Source organism: Akebia trifoliata, chromosome 14 (genome assembly GCF_017979445.1).
Source record: "Akebia trifoliata isolate Shusen 1 chromosome 14, ASM1797944v1, whole genome shotgun sequence".
Lineage (NCBI taxonomy): Eukaryota > Viridiplantae > Streptophyta > Magnoliopsida > Ranunculales > Lardizabalaceae > Akebia > Akebia trifoliata.
Window position 1 is genome coordinate 11,299,816 of NC_141388.1, and position 16,750 is coordinate 11,316,565.

Genomic DNA, 16,750 nt, shown 5'->3' on the forward strand with positions numbered 1-16,750 from the left:
TATTCAACAACCAGAGCTACTAAATAGATCAAAACAACTCTAGAATAAAATAAAATAAAATCATAGTAAAACGAGTATTCGAAATTCTTTAGAAACACTCTGATCAAGCTTCAAATCAGTAGTTTTGAACTTATTTTTCTCAAATCCAACAAGTAAAGCTAAACCCCAAACAAACAAAGAAAAACTAGAACAAAATTCATAATTTGGATTAGATTTGGTTTGATAAATCTGAAACAACACCAAAAATACCTTGAAGGTTCTGCCAAGGGTTGCGTTGAGGGTTTCAAAGATCGGAAATTTAGGGTGAACTCGCCGCCGCAGTCTCTCAAGGGAGAAGACACTGTCGGAGTGAGAGAGATCTGATCTTAAGGGTATGTCGAGGTTCCAAACGAGAAGTTCTTCTATTATTTTATTTTATTTTTTTGTGTGGTTAGGGTTAAAAAAAAAATAAAGAGTGTTTAATCTTGAGGGTGGGTAATATTGGAAATGCACAAAAAAATTGACAGAAAAATGGCTCTCCGAAAAATGAAATTTAGAAACACCAATTTCGGTACTTCTCATAAAAGTACTATTTTGACTCTTTTAATAAGTTGCTCTTTCAAAGCATTGAATGTCCAAATGATAGAATAAGTGCTTCTGACTCCCTGCCACAGCCAGAAGCACTTAAAGAAGTTAATCCAAAGAGGCCCTAGGGAAATTTTCAGTTTAGTTGAACCTTAATCTAGGAAACTCTAATGGTTTGAGAGCTAATTCTATTATGTTAAAAAATTGCGTCATTTCTAATAGAATTTCTCATCTATCATTGTGAGCACACCAAGGTCAACAAGCTCTTAAATAGATGACACTAATTTAATTTTTTATTATAGTGGAATAACAATTGTATTTATACACTCTATTTTTGGAACTCAATATGGATGCCATCTTAAGGTCATTGCTAAATTGATGTCTTGAAACTATTGTGAATGATAATCCATTGCAACTATTGTGACCGAGTTAAGTTATATGACTTTATGATAATACGTTGTTCATGTCTCCTATGTAAAAAATGATTATGTTCATATATTTCAAATTATAGGTTAGGATAATGAAAGGAAAAGACTCAAGAGAGTACAAAGTCTATGCATTTGTGTCCTTTAGAACAAAAAAATTGGCAACTAAGGTTATTCAAGTTCTTAATAATATTGAATTCAAGGTAAATGCACCTTATCAAGGGCGGAGCCAAGATTTTGCTCATGTGTGGACAACCAAGAGTAAAAAAAATTTTGTGGGGGACAACTAAGACTGAAAAAAAAATAGTTGTGGGGGCAACTAAGAGTGCAAAAAAAATTTGTGTGGGTAATAGTGGCAGATTTTTTTAGCCGCCGCTAAAATCTGTTACAGTAGTTCACTAATCGATATACTTTGAAAATTCTTGTGGGGGCAAGTGCCCCCTCTGTGCTTTTCTATTTTTTTCATTGGAATATTTTTCTTACTAAGGCAGCTGTAAGTCCCTTTAATGCTTTGCTATGTGCAAGTTTGCAATTTGATTAATCCTATAATGGATTGGGTTATCAAACTTACTGTGGGTTATCCAGGGCTATTCTGAAATAAAGAATATGTTGCTTCTCACTTCTGTGGAGAACTATGTTATGGTACGTCTTGGGGCTGGAAAATCCATCTATACGACATCGTGAGTATTGGAAACTACTATAATGTTGTTTTTTCACAAACTATAAGATATGGGCATAGATGTGTGAACTAGACTTTTCAACTATGTCATATAGTATCTTTGCATTGCTATTTTTTTTATATTAATTTCTTTTTTTTAATCACTATCTTTGGATGTTATAGATTCTCATATGCATTTGCTAATGCAGCCACTGATGACACACAATAGATGATGCAAATGAGTTGATTTGGATTTGATCCTTCAAAGGTATGTCTATTTGGTGACTCTTTCTATTCTAATTGTCCTTATATATTTGATCTAAGAAGTTCCTATAATATCAGTGCCAGCTATCGAAGTAATGAATTGAGTTTCCTTTAAATCCATTTCACTTTGCACTTAGCTTTCTAGTAACAGAACCACTTAGAACGGTTAATATTTTATGTTCTTTTACTATTAAATGGTCTTGTTGTTTGTTTTAAGGCTGATTGAGACATTATGTTGAAGTCAGTTACATATTGTTACTAGTGTTCCATGATCATAATGTTGGGTTGTTGCTAGTGAAGGTCACATGGCAGATTTGGGGATTAATCGTTAATCATTCAATATTTTAGTGTTATTTGTCTAAGTTTTGATTTTTATCTTTTACATGATAATTAATCATAATTCTTCAAGGTCTTTGTGTAGAAACACAATATGTATGGTCCATGGCTTGGGGAGTTATCCGGGGTGTCTATTCATTCAAGAAACTCATAATTCTTGCATTATGCTCAAAATCATAAGAGTTTGGCGATCTTTCTTTTTCTGTTCCTCCACCGCTATAGCAATGTAGTCACTTGAGAACACATCTATCCTCACATGCTTTGGACCCTAGCTCATATATTGTGTCAACAAACCACAGATGATCTGCATTCAGTTCTATAAATTAGATGGATTCATAGAATCTTGGCTTTCCTCACCTTTCTAGGAATTGTCCCCATTGAACATGTACTTGACAACAAGTTTTTCAGCTTCTTTTGCTCCAGTTGATCCATATTCTTAATGTGATTTGTCTAATATTTGAAAATATGAATCTATTTAACATTTGAAAATTCAAAATGTATACTATATCTTATAAAAAAAATCGTTATAATATTTATTTTTTCTCATTTGAAAGAATATTTATTCCTGAACGTTTTCCAGTTGTATTCACATTTTTATGCAGAACATGCGAGGTAAAAAATTCTTATGGCCAATCTTTTGACAACTGCCCAAAAAATCATGTGTGGTAATAGTTATTACTAGTTATTGATTTGAAACCTTTACATTTGAGCAATTCTCATGTTCTTCTTTCTTGAAAACCATTAAATTCCTATTAACACATTTCTGTGATTCTTCTTCTGTATGATGAGGTCAATAATGTACTAGGTCTTTTTCGTCTCTCAAAGCTGTTGCATGTGGGACGTCGGAAGATATTTTGTACTTCTCTTGAATTAAACTTGTCAAGCTGAACTCATCTTCTAACACTTTTTTTTCTGATCATGAAATCGATGATTGAGAGAGTAAATTGGATGGCTGATAAGTCAGAAAAAGGCCTTCGTCAAAGCGGAGGTATCATGGTAAATTATATTTATAGGTAAATCTTCTACCCAAAACTTTCAATGAGACCCACCATTCGATAGCTTTTACTAAATGCAAAATTGTGAAATAATTTAGATGAGACCCACCATTTAACTTCTCAGCTTTCCTGAATGAAGGTTTATAAGATGTAAATTGTGACATAATATGCAGGCTAGGCAAAATTAAGGAGAATGCTCAATCATATTTTAGTCAAGGACAAATTCATGTGTCGTGTGATCTTCATCGTTATATTGAGGTGATACATCCACTGTTCTTAAAAAATATTAAATTACATTTTCGATGTCCATGAATAATAATCAGTTACTATCAGACATTTGCATTGTTCTCTAATATATCGCCTCTGAAGTGTAACCATCGAACATATAATGAAGAGAAGAACATCAGGCTGAATGGGTTACAATTGATCTCTCTCTCTCTCTTTCTCTCTGTCAGAATTTCATCTTCATGTTTATAGTTTTTCATGTAATTCGAATGAATGGTATTTGTTTCCAGGAAAATGAGAAAGTAGAAGCAGGTGTTCAGAAAATAGTTAGATTTATGAAAGTTGAAAATGAGCAACATTTGGGTCTTTTCATGTTGGTAGCTGGGGTCAAGGGGCATGTCATCAATTTCAAAACACAGGGGTATCTCCAATATTCAGCTAGACCTGAGAGAGCATGTCATCAATTTAAAAATACAGTGATATCTCCAAAATATTCAACAAGACATGAGGGTGGGTATGCCTAAATTCACCCTTTTTTTTTTGTTCAAAAGTTGTTATAGCAACGCCCTGTTGCTAAAGATCCCTTTTTTTTTATAAAAAAAAAAAATACCTTATAGTGATGGCCCCTAGCAGCTGTCGCTATAAGCCCAATATTTTTTTAACATACAACGATGGTTTTCCAAACAATAGGTCATCAGTAATAGATTCGGCGAGGAAGGCTTTTGCGACGAGCACTGATGGCCAGTGTAGTTGTCACTATAGGATTTTCCTACGATTTTTGTTGACTATAGCAATCGTCACGGCCGCGCTATAACCATATTTTACTGTAGTGTATGTAGAATGTCCAAAACTCAAGCACTAATTTATATGCCATCTAGCCTAAGTCTCTAGAGTTTGATCCAAAGTCAAGGGATTAGGAGTTATAACTCTTTTATCCCTCATTTATAATTCTCTAGAAACTTATTGTCCTTTACAATCCTATCATTTGATCATCATGATTTTTAAGACTTTAGGAGTGTAAAATACAATCAAAGACATCTTAATATAGAGTACTGTGGTTTTAGTGGGAATATTGGGAACTCTAGGAGTTTGGACAAGTTTATCTCTAAGGGTCTCTAAAAAAGTTATAAATAAAACTCCTATCCAAAGTATTAAAAAAAAAAAGGAGAGGAGATTAAGCCATCTCAAAATTCTTTAATTTTCCTCCTCAAAGCTTTCACGCGTCCCAAAACTCTGTCCAAATCTAGTCTCATCCATTTAAGAAGTTAAAACCAAGAAGAAGAAGAGATCAAGGTGGGGAAAAGATTTAATTTTATATTTGTCTTTATGCAATAATCCTCTTTCTCACACCCCTATTTCTATCTCACCTTTTATTTTACTTTCAAACATCTTTAGTTTTAAGTTCTTTTACTTTTAAGAAATGTAGAGTTCAATTTTTCTTAGTTTAATGCTTGGGATTTAGAGAATAATCCTTCTTTGTGAAGCAATCTCCCCCTATAAGTCCTTAATAAGTTTTATGGAAGCATTTTAATTTCCTAAAAGTGTTGATTTAGCTTATCTTGTTTTCTATGAATTTATAATTCCTAGTGTAACTTCTCTTTTTTATTTTCATGGCTTAAAAGTTAGAGAATAAACCTTTTATAAGGTAATCTTTTCTTTGTAAGCCCATTCATGTATACATATCATGCACACACCAAATTTTAAAAAGCTATGAGCTAAGGTGTGGATCTTCATAAATCCATATCTAAACTCCCTTGACCAATAAAAACAATCTCAAAAAGGACACAAAGTATGTATTAAGGTCTTGGTTCATTATGATGTTGTTCAACCCATGAATATCACTTAAGGATCAAATGAACAAATAAAAACTCCTAAGGGAGCACATAAGTAGAAACTAAGGCTTGAAGACTCAAAATAGTGAAATCTAAGTAGATTTTTACCAAAGTCTCAAGCCTACAAAAAATTTCAATAAACACCTACTTCTAACAGTGGCTTGTTCGTTACTTCAATTTCTCCATTTCACAAAACGAAACTATTGCTCATTTTCTTTAATCCTTTCTATCTTCAAAACCTCAAAAAAAAAAAAAAAAAAAAAAAAAAAAAAAAACTTCCTACTTTACCTATGGTAACCATCATGTGATGGTTGGGACAAGGTACCTAACACCTTTCGTATCCCTCAATCGAACCCCTTTACCTAGTTTATTAGGTAAACATTCCCATTATCCTTTAAATATGTGAGTCACCATAAGTCAAAAAAATAAAATTTCAAAAAACTCTTTTATGGTGTCCATTCACATCCAAATTCTTTGAATAGTGACGACTCCAAAATCCAAGTAGATGAGATCAAAACTCCGAAAAAATTTGAATCCTCACGTATTTACAAGTCTGTCAAAGTTGAGCTAGAAAATCATTACACAAAAAAATTATCAAAGAATCCAAGATCCACCAATCACATAAGTCTACATGTATTAAATACATCACCAATTTATAAAGTGGCCCTCATTAGGCTTGACGTGGCACGCGCTAGAGAGTCTGTGAGTACTATGATGAATGTAAGCAAAAATTCACTCAAAAAAGTTGGACTTCCCAAGGTTTTCCATCAACATAGGTGTTAAGATAAGAAGACGAACACATGTTTCCTAGACATCTGTCTCTATATCTTAGGGATGGATAAGGATACATTTTTCTTTAGGAATCCCAGTTGTGATTTTCAAGATACCTATTTAATATGATTACGAAGAAAATAATAAAGAAAATAAAAAAAAAACTAAACGACACTAAGATTTATGTGGTTCGACAACGATGCCTACGTCAACAAATAGATCTAATCTTCTTTACTAAGAAACAAATGAGAATAGTACAAGAAATAATCAATCAAGTGCTAATCTCTAACCCAAGCCTTTAAACCCTTGTACACCCCACTCCCTTTCTCTCTCAAACCCTAAAAGAAGAAAATCACTAATCCCTAAAAATCCCATTACATTATTATTTGTAGGACTCCCTAAAAAAAAAGAACTTATCCTAACCATTGGATTATATCCCAAGTCAACGAGTGGTTGACTTAGGATAAAAGACACCACTTGATAATAAATAACAATCCCAACAACCACCAGTTGAGGCTCTCCATCAAAATGATAGTTTGGATGTTATGAAGTTACGAGAAAAATGTATCACTAGGAAAAAGTGCATTGATCTCTAGTAAAACTAATTTTTTTCACTTATCCTATTTGTCTGGTTGATGGAGAGATCAACCCTTGACAAGTCCATTTATTTTGATATAAATATCTTATGTCCTTAAGAATTAGAAAATTATCAATAGAGATATTTGAAACTGAAAATTATCAGTGGAGACATTCAAAACTAGAATGAATTTGATGTGAAGGCTTTGCATAGCAAGAGTGTATATGTTTGATTGCATGAAATTCATTTTCAAGGAATTCAACGTATTCCTCGCGAAATGGATATTGTAGGAAACATGAATTCCATCCTTTGATTGCAACTTGAAAATATCAATAAAATAAAAAAGCAAAAAAGAAGAGGTGGGAGTGGGATATAGGTTTTCCATGAAAATAAAAAAATCAAACAATTCAAGATGTTTATCTTTGAGAGCTACCATTGCCACACTAATTAATTAAATTATATGTGCCACACCAAAAAAGGAAATCTGCACATCATTTATTGAAAAAAAAAATGTATACACCATTTTGTTTTACTACACACCAATGCTTTAGGGTAAAACAAAGCAAAGGAGATTCGGACTAACATCCTACATCCATCACCAATGTATCACCACAACATCTGGTATTAATGTCTCACAACATCTATATGAGATCCAAGCTAGCATTTTCATTACCAATGCATCACCACAAACATTTGCTCAATAGAGTATCCCCCGCAACTAAAATCATATAGTATTTTGAATAAAAACACAACAACAGTAGGTAGAAAAATAATAAAGAAATGTGCTAATCAATCCATTTATGCATCCTCTTGGATTTTCAAGTTGCATCAATTCTATTACACATTTCATCAAACACGTTTGATGCCTACTAAATCAACATAGATTAAAGTAAAAAACTTACTCATAAAACCTTCTTCGTTCGAAATTAGCCATAGATTTAAGTAAGGAATTACTTGAATCTCTAGTGCTTGGGATGAAAATTAGAAATAAAAAATAAAAAATTATACAAAAAAAATCTTTTTAGCTTTAGGTAATCCTAATCCCCAAATCGCAATAGTGCAACACACACATGAAGAGAGAGGGACAAGTTTGAGAGGTTTTGGTGCGAACAACTACACCGAAGTCATCTCCTGGTGGGTAAAGGTTGATGTTTGCAATGTGTTTCACTTATTGAAGGTATTGAAACTTGGACGGTGGATGCATCTCAGCCTGAAACCATACATTCGTGAAAGAAGAAACAAAGTTGATGAGGTTGGTGATTTGCTTGTTTGTGATAATTTTTTTTATGATTTGTTGGAGTTTTGTATATGATTTGGTATAGTAATTTGTGGTAAATCTTAATTAGGACGGAGAGAAATAGAAAGAGTAAGAGGAAAAGAAAAAGGAAGGATGAGGCCATGATTGAAGAAAGAGAGAGGATGTTTCTTAAATCCATCTGAAACTCACCATGGTCTAAGAAGTCATTCCCCCTTGACAATGAAAAAGGTGGAGTGCTCCAACTTTTTTTTGGAGTTACTTCTCACATCCTATAATGTCTATTAAAGATTGTAAATTGGTGAGACACTAGTAAAATTTGGTGTGATAATAATAATTGCCTTGTTTTTCCATTAAAAAACAACTTATTTTCACCAATTAATTCATGGATTCACGGAGAATTTATGAATTTTGTGACTCCAAGAATAACTTCACATAGAAGAAAATGAGGTTTAGATTTTAAAGCAATGATAGCTACTTTGCGAAAAAAACATTTCTATTAAAAAAGAATAATAAAAAATTAAAAAAGAATCTGAGTCCAGTATGAAATAATATAATTCAACAAAACTATTACAAAAGTTTCCAGTGTGTCATTATCCTCTTTGTCTTAATAAATATGTTTCCATCGATAACCCTTTCGGACAGTTAACTGAGTGGAGTTCCGAGTCAAAGAACGAGTTTGAATCTCAACTTTCTGATCCATTCGAATTCGATATCTCGTGCTCTTAATTCCAGAAATCCCCCAAAAATGTCTTCGCAGCATCCAAGCTCGGAAAATAAGTTGGTTCAGAGAAGATTTGAGAGAGCAAATCCGATGAATCCGCACAAAACAAAGCTCGGTTTCCATTAATTTCCAAGCTTCCCATTACGATGACGATCAATTGCCGATACGAAAAGAAAAACCTCTTCAACGCAGATTCGATCGCTTGAAACGCCTGAAGAAGATGAATTTTCCCGAAATCTCCATTTCGATGGCCATGATAGAGCTTCATCGCTGCTTCTTGAACCCTAGGTCCTCCTTTTGGATCAGCCTCCACGCCTAAGATCGCTGGAACTTTGTGTTTTAGATCCTTAGATGCCTTTGTGATATCTATAAGTCTCTTTGATCTGAAGCAGACCGCTTCAGATTTCGACCAAGATTTGATTGCGAGTTGGTTCTTTAGGCGAAGAAAATCGTCTGGATCCATTAAAAGGTGTAGATCTTCGATCTCGGTCAACAATTTCCAGATTCTCTCAAGTAACCAACAATCGCTCGCAGCTTTCTCGAAATCCTGACCCTCAATCCTCTGTTCGATCCTTTTGATCAGCTCTCGAGATGCGTAGATCCATGATTCTAAGATCTGATGAGTCGTAAAGAGAATCTGGTTCTCGTAATTATCGATGTTCTTGTGATCTGATGAGCTTTTCTTTAAGGAATGTAGATCAGAAGGTTTGCAGACGAGATCGTATTCGAGATTAGGTTTTCCAGTGAGATTTGGTTCGCCTAAACCTAACGTGTACGGACACCTCTGCATTTGGCATTCGATCGAGAACAGGATTTTCGATGCAATATCTTCCGATTTCTGCCACGTGGCAAGTCGTGGTAGAAGACTCGTTTCGCTTATCCTGCTCACGACATGTGTCGCCCCTGGAAGCTTCCATACCTCAGTCAAGCTTCCATCTCTCCTCAACACCCCATTCGACGAACTAAGATCGACGATCGGAACAATGCCACGTGTCTCACCACCTTTTTCCCCATCCTCTTCCTCACAGATAATCGAGATGAGTTCGATCTGGTGAGTCGTCAAGGACTCGAGTCGACGATTCCATTCACGACGATTCGCGTACGGTCTTGGATCGGATAGAACGATCGATAAAAACCGAAACGTGATTTCTAAGGCTTGTAACGCGGGTTTGAGGAGTGATTCGTTTTTCCAATCGGGAAAATCTTTGGAACTCCAGAGTTTCGAAAGTTCTGGAAGGCGAAAATATTGCTCGTAAGCCGAGCACGAAGAAGAGGACGAAGGCGATAAATCGGCGAAACTAATTGGTGGCGGGACCGAAACGTGTAGTTTTTTAGAGAGTTTCGGAGATGTGTTGGACATATCGGATGATACCATCTTTGCTTTCCAATCCAAATCAACCATTTTTTGAGAGAGAGAGAGAGAAGTGTAGAAGAGAATTTTGGTTTGTAGAAAGGCGTAGAGAGGGAGAGACGTATTTATAATTGGTTTTTAGGTTTGAACAAGGAAAGTGTCTCGAAGACACTAACGAAGAACGAGGAATTTTGAAGTCGCCGCGATGAAGAAAATTAAATTAAAAATTAATTAATTTTTTTAAAAATATATAAAGAAAAAAAAGGAAAAAAGAGAGCTTATCCAGAATTCGATAGATACCCATTCCAACATGAAAGAAGAAAGATTCTTACGAGCTTTCTTTATTATTACCAACCTACCCTTCTATTTCCTAAGCGGTCTTTCGCTAGGATTAGATCAAAGGATTTGGGTTGACAAAGACTTATCTGATCAATTGTTGACAGACTAGTTCATTGGATTGGTTTTGAATCATTCATCTTTTGATCGGATAGAGTTTTATCCAATAATCTTTTCTTTACTATTAAAATAGAGAGCTGTTATTGCCACCCCAGCTCTTACTTACTACACCTCAAATTTCTTGAACTATTTATCACACCCTAATTAAAGATTAAAATATGTTTTAATCTACATTAAAAAGCATGGTAACATCTTCAAATAACTTTGCTTGCAATTAAGTTTAGGGTCATATAAAATCTTAAATCTAGCAAAATAGAAATTTAAAAGAGAGAAATTTTATTAGCACTCCAATTTTTAGTTATTTTCAATAATTGATTTTGGTATAATATTTATTTTATTTATGAAAACATACACATACATGTAGTACATTGTTCACTTTTATGCATCTACGAACTCATAAACTTCAAATTTTGTAGATATTAAAATGTCAAACTTATGAGTTCGTAGACACATAAAAATTGAACAGTGTACCGTGTGCATGTTTTAAGAATTAAAATGAATAGTCTATCGAAATCAGAATTTTGACATATTCAATGCACAATTTGGGGATTCACCCTTTATTTTTTTAGAACTACTATTAATCCCCTAACTTTTACTTATTATACCCCAATTAAAATAAGTCGATGATTGAAAATAAGTAAAAGTTGGAGTGGTGATAGAAACTCTCTCTCTCTCTCTCTTAGATTTTTATTTCCTAGATTTAGGATTTTATGTCAACTTAATCCTAATTGTATTTTAAATATATAAATGATGTATATTTATATTTAGTTTCAATATATAATATATGAGTCATATCCGGCACCCTACCATTTGCCCTGCATGTGTTGGTTCTACATGAGTTAAAAGTTTTGAAATAGACTGACTTTTGTTGACAATATTCTTCTGGGTAAAGAGATCATTCTTACCAAAAGAAAAAAATAGTCAATTTCAAAACTTCTAACTCATGTAAAACAAAATATGTAGGATAAATAGTGGGATACCGGACATTTCCCATGATATATACTTATATTTTGTATTTATTTTTATTAAGTTTAATTTAGTTAAAATATGATAGATATCAAAATGTTGATTTTTACTATCTTATAAAAAAGAATACTTATTGGATCCGGACCAAATTTAAAAATAGTAGATCCAATAGAGTCTCACATCTAGTAACCAATTTTCTACCAATCCGATCCATTAACAATCCTATCATCATGGACCATGGTCTTTGTGGGTTCCGATTCAAAGACTAATCAAAGTAGATTTTGGTCAACTAGAGGTGTCGTTGTTCTTTGTGATATGTGATTCAAAGACAAATCAAACCAAATTTTGCTGAATTAGGCCCTTGTGAGTTTGTGGTTGGAAGCATCCAACGCGTTTCACGAAAGATCATCTCAGAAAAACTTCCAACCGAATTTATAACATTACACTTACTTCCTAATGTAATTACAATCTTGCCATACTCTCCTAAACGAAATGATGGTATTATTCTATTTACATGGGATGCCTCGAAAGTGTCCGTGTCTCAAGGAAAAGCGACAGATCAGATTAAAATTGGAAAACGTGAGCATCAATTTAATAAAATCGCCCACCATATTTTTTGGATAAAAATTCCCAAAAAAAAATAAAAGATAGGGCTGATTTAGAAGATTCTTTTTGCCCCGTAAAAGATTAAAAAAAAATCAAAAATATCGGCTCATAAGCCTGTAAAAACGTGGAAACATCTAATTATATCAAGCATTCTACCATATTAAATTATTGTTCTTTCCAATGTTGTCGAGAGAACCTTCTTTTGAGTCCCAAAAATCTTCCAGTTCAATTTAATAATTTTGATTGATTTGGTTTGTTGATATAGGAGTTAATTTTTTTTTTTTCTTTTTAAGTTAAAATAACAAAAGTCTGGATCGTGTAATTCCTATGAAATGGATTTCTAGTACCATCTAACATATTTCAGCTGATTGGTGATTCCTCACCATTTAGAGTGAAGTACATCATGATGAAATTATTTTTTACGATTGTGTACATTATAACAGAAAGAAGGATAAAAAAAGCAAAAGGTTAGTGGGTCCAAAAAATTATAAAATCGAGACCATGGTATATAACTTTATTTGTTTCTATACTTATCTTTTAATTTTGTGTAATTTAGACGTAGTTCATTTATGATTAATGCTGGAGTGACCTCAGTGAGGGACACAAGGGGACACATCTTTATGTGGTGATGCACGTATGCCCATAAATGTGTTTTTTCGAGATACGAGTAAAATGCTTCTACAAACATGCACACGTCACCACATTAAGGTGTCCCTGTTTGTCTCCCATTGAGGTCATTCTAGCACGACTCTTCTTCAATTTTGGTGAATATTTATATATTTTCTAATTAACAACATATCTTGACCTCAATCTTCTCTTAGAGATTAATGGAGAATTTTCTAATTAACAACATACCTTGACCTTAGTCTTCTCTTAGAGATTAATGGAGAATTTTCTAAATGCCTTCATCTTCAACTTCTAGTAAGAAATTCTTATTTTTCTCAAAATAATCTCATCCTCAAACTCTTTAATATCTGTGACAACTTATTTTTAATTTCTTCAACCTCACCACAACAATTCTTATTTTATTTATTTTAATCTCATTGTCTTCTACTTTTTCAAAAGTCTTATCTTGTTCTAAAAGTGAGGATTGAAGTCGATAGCAACTTAAGAATAAAGATGTACAAAAGTTTTGCCCAACAACTTAAAGATGATTGATTTGGGGAAGAAAAAAATTAAGGTTATTTAACTAAAAGTTGAATTGATTGTATTTTAAGTTTTTTTTATTTTTCTAAGAGTTAATAGAGGCCAAATAAGCATTCCATCAACTTGACACTGAGCATCTCAAATATTCACCAAAACATTGAGGATTATGTCTAAATTATCCTTTAATTTTTTTAAAAAAAAACTTTATTATAATATTAGAATTTTATTGTTTTATTTATTTTATGTTGTTATTTATTTTACTGTTGATTGAATAATTTTCTCTTTTTTTCTGTTTTTATTTTTGTTTTATGTATTTTTATATGCATGTTTAGTTGCATGCATTTCTCCACACCATGCCTAATAATTTTCTTTTATATATATTATCTATTTTCTTTTTTCAATTTAATAATCCTATAATTTCCTCCTATCTACTATTTTATCCAATATATGTTCAGAATTAAATAAAATTGTGTATCATTTTAATACACTCAATTCAATGTTATAAATAACAAATATAGTTTTTTCCAACTCTTTTTCACTTAAAGAGCTTTTATTGCCACACCAACTTTTACTAAACCGAGTTCAAGAATCCCCTTCCCAAGTCGTCTCAATGTCATAGATAAAAGCACTAAGGATAGAGATAGGATAATCCCATTGTCTAGCCAAGCAATCTACTCACCCGAGCATAATAATGACAATAAAGTGGCCCAACTTGACATGGTGACATCATTCCATCGGATTGGTTGATTGACAAATTAGTTAACCTGTCGAGCTAGGTAACTACATAGGATATGTAAATTGACATTTTTGAAAGCTATTGATCAAAAACTTAATGATACACCTAAATTTGTTAAATTACAAATATGTGTTCATGTGACGAGAAATATGTGCAATTCTTCTAATATCAATTAAATGTTTTTTTTTTTTACTTAATTGTATAAGTATTTTTTGAAGATCCCCACAAGTGAAGGAAGGATTTCAAGATCCATATTTAAAAACTCCTAATAAGAGAGCTACTACGATTAAATGTAGAATTAGATTTTATACCCCCATTGTAACGTGATATATTTCTCTATTTCTTCTTATTTATTTAAGATATTAAAACTAGTTCAAGAATACTAGGTTTTTATATATTTTTTATACTAAAAAGATTTGATTATTTGATTATTTAATTTATTTTTTATGATTTTATTTCTTTTATTGATGATTAAATGAGTTTCTCATTCTTATCATTATCTTTGATTCTTTACAATATATTCAATTATTTTTTTTTATTTTATTTTTCGATTTACTTTCCTATCATTTTCACCTATTAATACTATATCCAATACATATTAATTAAAAAAAAATTAATGTTTTTATTCATTGAATTTCATATTATAAATTGACAATTTAGTTTTTTTTTAACTTTTTTTTCCTTGTCGACCAAGATATTTCTTACATTTTTCTAACTAATTATTTATTCTTAAAATTAAAAGAGAATCCAAAATAATAAATTCTGAAAAAACTAAGGGCAATTTGCGTCTTTAATTAAAAAAAAAATCTAAGTTGTTGGTCTTGTTTAGTAGCTTTTGGATAAGTCTTCGTTTCATTCCCACTATTTTCTTGAGCTCGTGGTCTCACTTGGACTCGATCTCCGCGTTTACCGCGTCAATCTATATATCCATTCATCATCGCTTAAAAATAATCGCCACGTGTCGAGCAAATTCAATAGCGGCGCGTGGTGTCCAACTGGGAATAACTTTTTCCAACTAATTACGCGGATGACCACATGACACAGCTGTCCTAAACATCCCTTAATACCGACACGTGGCATTCCGATCACGTGACCACAATACTATTCCACCTGTCGATGTTTAAGTGGATAAATCAAGATCACGATTGATTGGCTAGTGGGGGGAGACAGTTGATCGTGGACGTTGGTTTGTTTACTCGTTTTGGGGGAACAGTCGTCCGTTTATCTGTTTAGGTCCTTTAAGGTTGGCTTGGATAAGTCATAAGTGGGAGGGTTGATTGAATAGTTTATGTTATCTATTTGGACATCGTTACCTGTTTTGACTTTGAAGATCATCAATTTATATGTTCGGTTTCCTAGCATGGAAGCCACTAATACTAGCTTGCATCATAGGTGTTTTATCTATGCTAACATATGGACATGTAGACATCAAAGGTTTAAAATCTCATCTCGAGGTGAAGTTCCGGTCAAGATAAAGATTGATACATTCAGATGCAAATAGACACATTCTCGAAACATCCATTATTTTGAAGTCAATGTTTTGTTTCAAATTGGTTGATTTTAATTTGTGTTGGTCAATATATATCAATACAATATGATATTTTAAATCATAAGAATTTTTTTTTGAATAAAAGACAATTCAAACTCAAAGTTTTATCTTCGTCATCAAATCCCAAGAAAGGAACATAAAGTTTTTAGGAAGATTGAAGATGATGTGTCTTGAAAAGAAACCCACAAACATCATTTTATATAATCACTATTTTTTTTTTTTTGAACTAATCCAAATGAACAAAAGTGAACCCCCACCAAATAATTATCGAATTTGAAATTGGTTACTAAGGGTAATGGTAGGACTATCAAGTTTTATCCCGTTAATTAATTAGGTCTTACCTAATCCAAAGAATAAGTTTGAAGACCTTGATCTTGAGCCCATAAGATATGGTTGAGTTTAAAATTTTATGATTCATCAAATTTGAGCCACATGAGGGCCTAATAATTTCCAATCCAGCCTTGACAATTTATATTAAATTAATAAATAAAGTATACTGCAAACTAATAAGTTAAATTTATCTCTAAACATTTTTTCAATCAAGACAAATATGAATCTCTAACCATTTTATCCATTGTGTTTTGTAAACTATGGTTGGAAGTTTTGGAATGTGTTGATTTTTTGTTAGGATGATTCTATGATTAGGAGATAAATCCTCATTAAAACTCAGTCTATTTCAAAAAATTTAATCTCATTAGAAGTGATTTACAAAAAAATGACGGTCTATGATTCTTTGACTTAAAAATTAGGGTTAGAAGTTTCAGAATGGGCAAAGGAAATCATTCTCACAAAAAATCAGCCCATTCTTAAGCTTCTTACCCCAGTTTAAAAAACACGTAAGATAAAATATTGGATATGGGTCTTGTTTATATATACACGGGATAGGTTCGATAACCCACATTAGGGGGACCATGTTGAGAGTCAAAATTTATCTTATATGAGTTACAAGTTTGAACTGATTTTTTGTGATGATGATTTCTATGATCTGATTTAGTTCTAACCAAGCCCGAATCCGCCTAGTAACAGCCTTACGTTGTGGACATGTGGCAGAAAAAGCCACCATGGATCAAGAAATAAGTGAGAACAATCGATAATGCTCATTGACCTATGTATCACATGCTTTATCATAGGGAGACGTTGGTGATGATCAAAACAGACGATCCCTCATATGTATTGTGAAATTCCATATGCCTTATCTGGTAGCAACTATATGTCCATGTTAGGTGCATGAGGAAGTATGGACAATACAAGTTGATGGCCCATAGAAAATAGCTCATATAAAATTATTATATGATTTCCACCATTGGATACCTA

The 16,750-nt window shown here is 32.7% G+C and overlaps 1 long non-coding RNA gene and 1 pseudogene across 1 annotated transcript; one reads left to right on the plus strand and one right to left on the minus strand.

The window, feature by feature from the left end:
• Positions 1–2,776: 2,776 nt before the first annotated feature.
• On the plus strand, positions 2,777–3,873 carry LOC147386237 (uncharacterized). Its single transcript, XR_015171718.1, has 3 exons — positions 2,777–3,260; positions 3,416–3,500; positions 3,758–3,873. It is a non-coding gene; the product is annotated as an uncharacterized LOC147386237 (long non-coding RNA).
• Positions 3,874–8,435: 4,562 nt separating this feature from the next.
• On the minus strand, positions 8,436–10,086 carry LOC147386238 (nematode resistance protein-like HSPRO2 pseudogene; annotated as a pseudogene).
• Positions 10,087–16,750: the final 6,664 nt, after the last annotated feature.